This window comes from Canis lupus, chromosome 10 (assembly GCF_011100685.1).
Source record: "Canis lupus familiaris isolate Mischka breed German Shepherd chromosome 10, alternate assembly UU_Cfam_GSD_1.0, whole genome shotgun sequence".
In the NCBI taxonomy this organism is placed as follows: domain Eukaryota; kingdom Metazoa; phylum Chordata; class Mammalia; order Carnivora; family Canidae; genus Canis; species Canis lupus.
Window position 1 is genome coordinate 25,995,047 of NC_049231.1, and position 13,127 is coordinate 26,008,173.

Here is a 13,127-nt window from a genome sequence, read left to right on the forward strand (position 1 = left end):
CATCTTAAGTGAAGCAGCAGATGTGTGAGGGTGGAGCAAAACACCAGCAAGGGAGCTGGGAAGGCCTTTTCAGGAGATGAGCATGGATGCCAGAACAATCAGGGCAGAGCAGAGGGTACTACACAACTAGCTCTGTAAACAGGGCACCCAGTCCAAGTAGGCAAGAAGGAACCTATTTAATTAACACAAATGATATCGAAAGTTCAAGCAGAACAGGTGGAGGTAACTTTGCTACAGGCAGATGGGTTTATTTAACTGCCAATACACAAGCGTTATGATTGTTCCAAGATCTGGAAATGTTACCTGTGCAGTTTCAGGTCATCTCTACTTAAGTTCAGTGCTTTGGAAGTTCTGTAAAATGTCCCAGTCTGCACATTCCTAAAACCATCCCCTTTAATCCTAAAATCTCCTCCAATTTTGTGCCCTCCCTCCCCTTTCCTCTCCTAGTCAAGTTTCTTCGAAAGGAAACTTATATTTGTGGTCACAACGCCCTTACCTCTCTCATTCACTTTTTAACCATTGCAATTTGAGATCTTTCCTTCTCAATCCCGTTATCAAATACGATGGGTATTATTCAATTGTTTTGTTTTAACCTCTCTTTTGTATTTAAAAATTAGAATAACCTGAAAGTCTTATCATTTGGGTGCTCTTTTCCTATCTTGATATCAAGGATACTGTAGATCCAGGGGCACCTGGCTGGCTCAGTCTATGGACCATGAGACTCTTGATCTCAGGGTTGTGAGTTTAAGCCCCACGTTGGATGTAGAGATTACTGACACGTAAAATCTTAAAAAATAAAAATTAAAAAAAAAGACACTGCAGATCCAGTCATTGAGCCAAGGGTACCTTGTTTTAGTTGCTGGTCTCTGAGCTGTGTCTGGGTTCTCCTATCTCCCTGGGTTGGAGCCAGCCAAGGCCTTTGTCAACATTGTTCATTTTCAGATTCACAAATGAGCAGAATGGTGCTGGGTGAGGAGCTGCTGCTTCTGTACATGGGGGACCAGGGGACATGGGTTGTGGTAAGGAAACCAAACTCAACTCCTGGCTTCAAGGATTGAGCCTAGTTCTGATGCCCAAACTGTCATGGATCATGTCTAGTCCCTTTATCCCACAGAAGGGGCCAAGTTCATTATGTGTGATACCTTAGACCATTTCTTTGCAGACTCTTACTGGAGAATCTTTCTCTGCTTATCCTTAATTCATTACTGGTATGTTCCTTGGGAGTTACATCCTTCCTTTCCTCTTTTTATTATACACACGTCTTTATCTTCTCCCATAGATTCAACTACCATCTATGTCTTGATGACTCTCAAATCTCTCTAGTACTGACCTTTCTTACAATCTTCAAAGCCTTCTGTAAACTGCCTAAAGTCAATGTGCTTCACTTCCTGTTCCACAGGTCCCTAAGATGTAACACACCTAAAACTAAATAATCTTTCCTCCTTCTGCCTCACTTGGGAATACTATCATCCACTCAAATAAAAAATCTGGCACCATCATCAACATCTTCCTCTCATCAAACTCTGTCCATTCTAATCCCCAAATATTTCGGCATGTACTTTCTTCCCCATTCCTACTGCCACTGCTTTAGTTCTGGCAGTTTCTCACTAAATTTATTCCGTTTTTTTTTTTTTAAGATTTTATTTTTTTATTCATGAGAGACACAGAGTGAGAGGCAGAGACACAGGCAGAGGAAGAAGCAGGCTCCACGACCTGAGCCAAAGGCAGACACTCAACCACTGAGCCACCCAGGTGCCTTCCTACTGTTTTTTTTTTCCCACTGGTTTTCTTACCCTCAAGCCCCTCCCACCCCCATTGCCATCAGAATTGCCTTTATAAAGTACAATTCCACACAGCCTCTGCAATGTCTCTCACATATCTTCAAGATAAAATCCATTTTTCACTACATGGTATACAAGGTCCGGTACCTGTTCACCTCTCAGCTTCATCTCACAAAATCACATTGCTTTCAGTTTTCCTTGAACATCACATGGCTTCATGCGCCAGGGACTTTGTATATGCTGTTTCTACTTGGGCTGGCTTCCTACTCATAGGGCAAATTTCTTCCCCACCTTCAAGATGCAGGTATAGGGAAACCTTTTCTACGAAGTCTTTCTTGATGCCTCTCTCTTGCTTCAGGTGGGGTGCTTCCTCTGAGTTTGTGACTATACTTGGTATAATATATATATAATATATATATATAATATATATATATTATATATATATACTGAAGGTAGGGTCTAAGTCTTATTTACTATTCTTTATTTATTTATAAGATTTTACTTATTTATTTGAGAGAGAGAGAGAATGCACACAAGCAGGAGAAGGGGCAGAGAGAGAGAGGGAGAAGCAGACTCCCCACTAAGCAGGGAGCCCAACATGGGGCTCAATCATGACCTGAGCCAAAAGCAGATGCTTAACCAACTGAGCTACCCAGGAGCCCCTGTATCATCATCATTTAGAACAACGCTAGTGCAAAGGACATTTTGATAAACTCTTACGGAATGAACAGACATTTCTGGGAAAAAAACAGTAAATTCAGTACAACGTTCTTAGCTTATTCAAAGGATGCTGTTTATCAGTTATGATAGTATATCCAGGCAGTATAGACTCTATGCATGCATGTATTCATTCATTGAGCAACTGAGCCACCTGCCAGGTATCCTGCTCCGTTCTAAGGAACACCATGGTAAAGTAATGCTAGCCTCTCAGGGCAGAGTGCTATGTGCGTGGGACCCACAAACTTCCAGGGAGAAGCTGTGAAGCAAACTTTGGGACTGATAGCAGGTCCCCGCAAAAAGATGTTACATTTATTCATGTATCTTCTAAGGCAGGGACTGTTGCCTAAGAAAAACAAACTCAGTGTGAAGCAGGGATTAAGATAAAGGTATGTACTAATTTTTAGCTACCTATTCAGTTTGGTCAACTAACTCATGCCTTCTGGCTTAGTCCAGGATAACCTGTCAATTCTTTAACAGGAAGGGCTTCAGAAAGTACCTTCTGAAGACCCAAACACAAGCACAAACCACTTGGAGGTGGGGGTGGGGATGGTAGGGAATGATGACTGCTGGCTACTGAAACCGCAGAGTCAACTGGGACAGCTTTACTGAATGCTTACCAAGCACCCAGCGTGATGCTCGCGTTTTCAGAACAAGGGCCTATGGCCAGGTTTTACTGCCATTGTTGGTCACGTAAGAATGAAACAGATTAACATATTCAGCTTTTGTACCCAATTTATTGATGACCCATGACCAAAAAGCTTTTATTTTTTAATTTTTTTTCCAAAGAGCTTTTATTCTTTTTCCGTATTGTATATAGTTTTATGTAGGCTTTTTAAAATCAAATAGCTATTTCCAGAGGCACCTGAGGGCTCAATGGTTGAGTGTCTGCCTTCAGCTCAGGTTGTGATCCCAGAGTCCTGGGATTGAGTCCTGCAACAGGCTCCCTACAGGGAGCCTGCTTCTCCCTCTGCCTATGTCTCTGTCTCTCTCTCTGTCTCTCATGAATAAACAAAGTCTTTTTTAAAAAATAGCTATTTCCATTTAAGTTGCAAAATTTTAAGTGCATATTCGTTTGCCAGTAAAACCAGCAAGTTAGGGAAATTTTAATATTTATATTGAAGATAATATTAATTGAATAATCATTAACCAATAACCAGTATTTATGCTGTACTCAGCAATGTACCTCATGGATACCTCAAAAAACTCTCATTTAACAGATGATCCCTGTCCTCAGAGGTCTTTAACCATTGATAAGGAGAAGAAAATCAGCACAGCAAGCAATTCCCCAAAAACTAAAAAACACTAAGCTTTGTGGCACAGAAGTCTGGACAGTGCAGTCTGGGCTAGGCTAGACAAGCAGGTGGCCTTCAGAGGGAAACTAGGATTCCAATAGAATTGACAGGACTTAAAGCAGTGATTCTCAAATGTTTTAGTCAGGCCCTCTTTACAATTCTTAAAAATTATTAAGGATCACAATAAGCTTTTGTTTATGTGGGTTATAATGATCAATATTTAACCACACTAAAAACTAAAGCTATGAAAAATTTAAGTGATTTATTCATAAATATCCATTTAAAAATATCAATACACCATTACATTTTTATTTTATTTTATATGTTACATTTTTATTTTATTTTACATGTTAACATTTTTAAATTAAAAACAATACTTAAAGAATAAAAATTTTGAGAAATGTGCCATTTTACATTTCTGCAAATATATTTAATGTCTGGCTTATATGAGACAGCAGCTATGTTCTCGTATCTGCTTTTGCATTCAGTCTTTTGCAGTATCATATGTCATGAAGCCTCTGGAAAACTCCACAGCACACTCGTGAGAGAATGAGTTTAAAAGGCATGTATATGTCAGTATTATTAAAATAGTTGTGACCTCATGGACACCTGAAGGGTCTGGATGGGGAGTGGGAAGGATCCTTCAATCACACTTTGAGTAAGTACCAATTTTAAAAGAGAAAGAAAATGGTATAAGAGTGCCAGCAGGAAGGAAGAGTGTGGCTCCGGAGCCATAACTTCCACATACGCAATGCTCACTCCTAACATCTTGACTACAACCAAGCTCACCTCCTTCACTGTGAATCTCAGAGACAGAAACAGGCAGGTGGGGTTCTGCATGACAGAGGGACAAGGAGCTTATCCCTCACTCTCCGAGGTGTGTGTGTGTGCGTGTGTGCACACGCGCACGCGCGGGAGAGGCTCTACTTCCCCCAGCAACATTCCCTGGAGGCCACGTCAGGTTTTCCTCTCTAGCGCCCACACTGTGCTCTCCTCCTGGAAGCTGTAAATGGCTTGTAAGAAACTGCCTTGCCATGGCTTCCCGAGGCTGTGTTTACTAACTGCAAAATCATCTCACTGCTACAGTCGCAAATTCTTCAGACATTTCTTGATCTGGCTGTCTTAAAAAGCAAATTTAACATCAGCCACGTAGCCAGTTTTTTCCCTGCCAATAATCATGTGAGTTTGCGATTCTGTTCCTGTGCATCTTGTGCACTGTAAAAACAGTTCCTGGAGCATCATATGTCATGGATCTAGTTGCCATAAACTGAAAACATTTTCTTCATATTTTGTGGCACAAACTAAAACCATTCTGGATGTGGTTTGCATACAGTCCATCTCTGGCCAAAAACGAGGTTTAAATATATGGACAGAGAGAGAAAAGGGGGGTGGTCATTACCATGGTAAAACTATCATCAAAGTCAACGTTTGATAGTATATATTTTTTAATTTAAATTTTTGCTATGATTAATGTTCTAAAATTATCCTGCAGTAGGTACAATTGTTCATTTTATGTAGCAAGCTTTAAGTTATCTCAAAGTATTTTATACCTGAGAGAAGCACAGATGAAACAGAAGTTTTGATCTCTCAGAAAAAATAACATGAAAACAATCACGAAAAAAAAAAAAGAAAACAAACACGAATCAATGTAGTTTTTCAGTCTTTTTTATTATTACTTTTTTTTAGCAAACATATTTCTTAAGGCCCCGTACAGACCAGAATAGATCATTTTTAAGTCAAAGTGAAACTAAAACTTTAAAAGATTTCTGCTTCTGAGAATGGCAAACGAGGTAATTCAGACTAACCATCCTGCTGAGGAAAGCCAGAAAATCTGAACAAAACATAAAAAAATATCTTGGAGGCAGGGGCATTAAGAAGTTAATTAAGAGTTGTCACAAAAATCAATTCCAGGACAACTCTATAACTCAATACAAAAAATAAATAATAAAGCTGTTAGAAGTTATACAGGATAATGTTTTCATGACCTAAGGGTGTGGAAGGATTTCTGAAACATCACACAAGAAAAGCATCTATTATTAAAAAAACAGATAGGGCAGCCCTGGTGGCGCAGCGGTTTAGCGCCGCCTGCAGCCCAGGGCATGATCCTGGAGACCCTGGATCGAGTCCCACGTCAGGCTCTCTGCATGGAGCCTGCTTCTCCCTCTGCCTGTGTCTCTGTCTCTCTCTCTGTGTCTCTCATGAATAAATAAATAAAATCTTAAAAAAAAAAAAGAAAAAGAAAATGGGTAGAAGACTAGATAAGGAATGTCACCAAACAAAAACAAAAAACTACATTATCTAAATGCCCAACAAAACATACGAACAGGTATCTAGCCTCGATAGGAAGTAAGAGAAATACAAAATAGTACCATAATAAAAAATACAAAGGAAAATCATGATGATGTGTCATTATGTACCAGAATGGCTAAACATTTACTTATTTATTTGTTATTATTTTTAAAGATTTTATTTTTAAGTAATCTCTATACCCAAGGTGGGGCTCAAAACTCACAACCCCGAGATCAAGAGTCACATGGTGGGGCAGCCCTGGTGGCGCAGCGGTTTAGCGCCGCCTGCAGCCCAGGGCGTGATCCTGGAGACCTAGGATCGAGTCCCACATCGGGCTCTCTGTGTGGTGCCTGCTTCTCCCTATGCCTGTGTCTCTGCCTCTCTCTCTCTCTCTATGAATAAATAAAATAAAATCTTAAAAAAAAAAAAAAAGAGTCACATGGTCCACCAACAGAGCAAGCCAGGCACCCTATGACTGGCTAAAAATTACAAAGTCTCATAATAACAAGTGTTGCCAAGGATATGGAACAACAGGAACTCCCATACACTGATTGTGTGAATATAAATTGTTATATCTACTTTGGAATACAATTCATCATTATTCTTCTCTATGATCCAGTAACTCTATTCCCAGGTATATACCCAGTGGAATTCATTTGCATGTGTACCCAAAAAATACAAAAATCTTCAGACTAGCACTATCCATAATAGCCCTCCACTGGGAACAATCCAAATAACCTCAGTAGTAGGATGGATAAGTATCTTCTAGCATATTCATGCAACGGAATACCATACAGCAATGAAAATGAAGAACAACAGCCACACACAATAACATGGATGAATCTTGCAAACATAATGACCAGATACAAAAGGATATGTGGCATGTGACTCTGTTCAAAATCAGTTAAAACTATAATATTTAGAGGTACACAGATGGTAAAAGGAAAAAAGAAAGGAAAGAAATCAGAAGAGCGGTTACCTTAGGTGGGAAATAAGGACTGTGATTGGCAAAAGTCACTGATGGAGCTGCTGCATCCCTGTAATGTCTTACTTCTTGACCTCAGAATAAATTATTATTTAAAAATGAATAATTCATTAAGTTTTACATTTGTATTCTAGGCACTTTTCTGGCTGTGTGATATATTTCACAATAAACAAGAATGAATGCAAACAGAACTAATACAAAGAGAAAAGTGGTATCTTTTGTATACCCTTAAAAATTCTCTTATAGACCCAAGTTCCTTGGAAGGCACCCCAGCCCTTCATTACCAAAGCCTTGTCTTCCTAGCCTCATCTCTTGCCACCCACCTTTTGTTTACAGGCAGTCTGCCGTACTCACTCTCAACCAGGTGCATCCTTTACATTTACTCATGATATTTCTCTTTCTGGAAAACCATGTAGACACACCCCAATCACCCCTCTGCCAGACTAAGTACAAACTGTCAATCAAGACACAGCCTGGGTATCATCTCTTGTGAGAAACATTTTTAAGAGACACAGATTCTACTGCCTGGTTCAAATTCTAGATCTGCCATTTATAAGTTCTGTGACCTTGGTCAAGTTACCAAACTTCAGTTTTATGGTTTCCAATCTGTAAAATAGAATAAAAATATTATCTGTCTCACTGCGTAGCTTGAGGATTAAATGAGTAAATATTTGCAAATGCTTGGAACATGCCTGGTACAGAGTAAGCACTAAGTACTAGATATTATTACTTAACGTTAATGAGGTATTAGCTACTACGATTATCATCAATATTTCTGGTATTCTCCTCCCTATACCCTGAAGCCCCTCCACATTATATACTCTTCCTTTCAGCTCCCATGGCTCAATATTAGTTTATTTTATTGTAGATGGCCCCCTATGGACAGTTAATTCCTTAAGAGCATGGACTAAATCTTTTACTCCTCAATCCCTAACATCTAGCATAGCGCCTTGCAATGTAGTAGATGCTCAGTGAATATCTGTGGAATGACTAAACCACCAAGACTTCAATCTGGTAGCTTTTTTTTTTTTTTTTTAAGATTTTATTCATTCATTCATGAGAGACACAGAGAGAGAGGCAGAGATACAGGCAGAGGGAGAAGCAGGCTCCATGCAGGGAGCCCAATATGGGACTCGATCCCAGGTCTCCAGGATCATGCCCTGGGCTGAAGGTGGCGCCAAACCGCTGAGCCACCCCGGCTGCCCTCAATCTGGTATTTATACCACACATAAAAAGTAGTTCTTTCATGCTGAAAGGTACCCTACCCTTGTGTATGATGCCACAAACTGGAAGCAGTCTTGACAGATTCCTACAGCAATCACCTCAAAATATGGGTGTACACTCCCGGTAGCAATACATGAGGGGCATATAATGATACTTGCCCTACCTACCTCCTGTGAGTAGCAAATGATAGCTATGAAAATATATATATTTTAAGTGTGGTGCTCTATTATATGAAGTTTAATTGCCTTAATAAAACAACAGGATTGTTGTTGAGTTGCAAGTCTGGAAAGGGCTTTAGGGAGTAATAAGGAATTAATGTGATGTAAAAATGCAATCTCAAACAGCCTGAGATAAGATCTGTATTTTTAAAATAAATATTAAATATTTATTTTTAATAATAACCTGCATATATTGCAGTAATAATTAATATATTCTATAATAAAATTTCCCCCAATTTTCTCAATTGGTTATTAATGATTTAGGTAATATCGAAACAAACATTTGCCTATGTGAATGTTCAGAGCAGCATTATTCATAATAGCCAAAAGGTGGAAACAACAAAAATATCCATCAGTTGGCAAATGGATCAACACTGTGGTACATCCACCCAGTGGAAAACTACTCAGCAGCAAAAAGGTACAGGCTACTGATACCAACTACGGTGCGGTGAACCTCGAAAACATGAGGCCCAGTGAGAGAAGCCATTCACAACAGATCTCATGTTGTATGATTCCACTCACATGAAACGTCCAGAAAAGTCAAATCTAGAGACAGAGAGTAAATGTGTGGTTGCCAGAGGCTGGGAGTGGGAACAATGGACAACAAATGGGGATGAAGGGTCTCTCTGGGCTGATGGAAATGTCCTAAAATGACGTTGTGGTTATAATTACACAATGGGGTAAATTTACTAAAAATGTTTTCACCTAAAATAGATGAATTTTATAGTATACCTCAAGAAAGGTGTTGGGTTTTTTTTGTTTTTGTTTTTTTTAAAGATTACTTATTTACTTATTCATGAGAGACACACAGAGAGAGGCAGAGACACAGGCACAGGGAGAAGCAGGCTCCATGCAGGGAGCCAGATGCGGTACTTGATCCTAAGACCCTGGGATCACACCTTGAGCCAAAGGCAGATGCTCAAACACTGAGCCACCCAGGTGCCCCAGTAAAGGTGTTTTTTAAAAACAAATGTTCAGCACTCTTTTACAGCTAGATATAATTTTCATATCTTTAAAATCTCACCCCCACATCGGACCAAAGAACACAAGCATACAGCCTAACAAGAAAAGTTAGCTTTTAAAAAAAAAAAATTTAAATGTCACATACTGAATATCTTAAAAAACCCAAAGTGCCACCTCCTTACTTATTTTCTAATTCAGCAGCTACAAAACAATGATCTTGATAAACAGGCTTTCACTGTCGTTTGTTTATTTCATCCCACCTGTACAAACACACATTCTGGCCTCATCTGCATTTATAATTGCAAACAGGAATATTTGGCACAATGCCTCTCACCCCTTATAGTCAAATGGCAATCATAAGAAAAAGGTAAATACAGAAAGCATAGTGTATAATGAGATTTTTAAAAATGTTACACGTGATAAACAGGATTTCTAAACAGAGTTTAAATTAACCCTCAGAAATTGGCAGTTCTTTATACAAATGTACTTCAGATTAAATTCTACAAGAAGTCCTAAAATCCTATCCAAATTATTTTGCTGAACTGGAATTGTTAAATTGGATATTGCTTAAAGTAGGTCACTGGCTCGGGCTTGAAAGTATTTGGTAATGCAGAGATCTACTTGCAACGTCATTTGTCATAATGAGATTTGACTTAGACAACGTAGAAGAAACCACACTAGTTGGGGTGTCAACTGTCAGTTTTATTCAGATAAATCTCATTTTAGATTTATCTCACTGCAGATTCTTGAACAGGGAAATAAGATGAAAGAAGTGTTTCTGAAAGAGTAAATCTGGTTGCAGTGTTTAGAAAGTGCCTATTTTGCTTCCTGCTCCTTTGTCCCCCACATCCACTCAGTCTCCAAAGACCATTAACCTTTCTTTTGGAACGTCTTTCAGGTTTATTCTCTACTTCTACTCTCACCACTACAATTCTGATTGGTATTGGGAGGCAGTAAAAGACAAGAAAACTAGGAAAAGCTGTCAAACTAGAAATCATTAGGATACCTAAGATGGAAATGAAGGGGACTTGGTGTCGAGCAGTGGTGTTCAAAGTGTGGTCCCGGACCAGCAGCATTGGCATTACCTGGGAACTAAATGCAACTATACATTCTCAGGCTTTATCTAAATGGATCAAATCAGAAACTCTGCGGGCAGAACCAGCAACCTGCTTTAATGAGCTGTCCAGGTGATTCTGATGTAGGCTAAAGTTTGATTGTTAGTGGTATAGAAAGAGCAGAAGAGGAAGGAATGAGAGAATTTCTGAACCTGCTAAGAACTTCTATAGCAATGTCCCTCCAATCTCCAACCCAACCTACCCCCAAAAGAACTGTTCTCCAAACTGCTTGCTTGCTTGCTTGCTTTCTCTCTTTTTTTTTTTTTAAAGATTTTATTTATTTATTCATGAGAGACACACAGAGAGAGGCAGAGACACAGGCAGAGGGAGAAGCAGGCTCCACGCAGAGCCCTACGCGGGACCCGATCCCGGGACTCCAGCCAGGATCATGCCCCAGCCCAAAGGCAGGTGCCAAACCACTGAGCCACCCAGGGATCCCTAAACTGCTCTTTCAAGTACTATTCATTTATGCTATCACAACCTTCTATACTGCTTACATTCAATCTCCCTTCTATCAGTCCTCATCTAATATATTAATCTGGTTGATTCCACAGTTGGGGCTCTAGGCAGTCAAGAAAAGAGGAAATGCACCACATATGGGAAATTATGATTAAAAAGGAGCCCTTGAAATTGGTGATGAAAAGATGAGGGGCGCTGGGATGGCTCAGACAGTTATGTGTCTGCCTTTGAGTCAGGTCACGATCCCGGGGTCCTGGGACCTGGGATCCTGGGACTGGGCAGTGGCAGGCTTCCTGCTCAGTGGGGACCCTGCTTCTCTCTCCTGCTGCCCCTCTCTCTCCCCCACCCCTGTTGAACACACACACACACACACACACACACACACACACGCCCCCCCCTTGCACTGTTTTTCTCTCTCAAATAAAATAACATCTTTAGAAAAAAAAGAGAAAAGATGAATTATTATTCAATAAATGGGTTTGGAGGAACTGGCTAGTTGTTGTGGGAATGGAGAATGAAAGCCATATTCCTCACTTTGTACATCTTACTCCATACACCAAAATAAAATTCCAGGTAAATCAAACACTTTAATTAAAACAAAGGAACATGAAAATAGTGGATTAAATCATCATAAAAATATTTTTATCATCTTCAATAAGTCTTCCTAAAAGCATGATAATTTCACCCAGAAGACTTAAAAGAAATTTCTAATAAATTATATTACATAAAAATCTGAAAACCTTTCTATGGCTAAAAAAAGATCATAAAATAAAAAGACATACTAATTAAACATTTGTAGTGCACAACAGGTAAAGAATTCTCTCACAGGGCAGCCCTGGTGGCTCAGCAGTTTAGCACCGCCTTCAGCCCAGGGTGTGATCCTGGAGGCCTGGGATGGAGTCCCACATCAGGCTCCCTGCATGGAGCCTGCTTCTCCCTCTGCCTGTGTCTGCCTCTCTCTGTGTCTCTCATGAATAAATAAATAAGATCTTTAAAAAAAATTCTCTCATATTCTTAAGGAAAAAAATGAACCCAGGGCACCTGGCTGGCTCAGGAAGTGGGATGTGCAACCTTGATCTTGGGGTCGGTCATGAGTTCAAGCCCCATGATGGGTATAAAGATTGCTTAAATTAGTAAAAATTAAAGAAAAAAAAGAACAAATCTAATTAGATAATTGCCCAAAGGAAAAAAATACACAATTCACAAAAGAAAAAACACAAAGGATGTAAAAAAAATAATACTTAAAAAAAAAGATTTTTTTTTATTTAGCAAATTGGCAAAGATTAAGAAGACCAAGGCCAGGTGTGGGGACAGCAGTGCTGTCACATATTGCTGGGAGGATATAAACTGCCTTTCCACAGCATAAAATGACATCTACCAAAATTTAAAATACGCATTTCTTTCATACAGCAATTCCACTTCTAAGAATGAATTTTACCAAAAATACAAGTGTACAAATATATTTGTATACAGATGTTCATTGCTTCTTTTGGACTATTTGCAATCCCGACCTTAATCCTGAGCAACCTTAATGTCTTAAAGTCAACCGCTTTGGAGATTGGTAACAGAAATAACAAAATATGCTGCAGCCATTACCAAGAAGGAGGCAGTGTAACACAGAAGACGTTCACAACATCTTATTACATTAAAAAAAAGAGCCATCATAAAACATGTGTAGTTTAATCCCTTATTGGTAAATATATATAATTATAATAGGTAACATATACATAACAAAATTTATATATTTGGGGAGGTCAAAAGTTATACATGGGTATTTGACTGCATGGGGGACTGGTCCCCCGAACCTTGTGTTGTTCAAGGGCCAACTGTATACATATAACACATACATATTATATACTACATAGATTATATATATATGTGTATATATATACATACACACATTTATAATGTATATAGTATAGTATATATATTATAAGCCAGTATGAAAGCATATGGGGAAAAGTCTGGCAAGACATACAACAAACCACAGGTACCTTGAGGAGTGAGATGGGGGAATTGTCCATTTTCTTCTTCATAAACTTCAAGTTCCCTTAAGGAACATGAATTGCTCTTATAATAAA

The 13,127-nt window shown here is 39.1% G+C and overlaps 1 protein-coding gene across 4 annotated transcripts in view; it reads right to left on the reverse strand.

Moving 5' to 3' along the window:
* TNRC6B (trinucleotide repeat containing adaptor 6B) overlaps positions 1-13,127 on the reverse strand; it is a 243,618-nt gene that overhangs the window by 183,541 nt on the left and 46,950 nt on the right. For 2 of the 4 annotated variants that reach the window (XM_038550482.1, XM_038550476.1), the window contains exon 1: positions 13,041-13,124. The exons of the other annotated variants lie outside the window; for them this stretch is intronic. The gene's annotated coding sequence lies outside the window, so the exon portion shown is untranslated. Of the gene's footprint in view, positions 1-13,040; positions 13,125-13,127 lie in introns of those variants that run through there. 4 annotated transcript variants of the gene reach the window in all.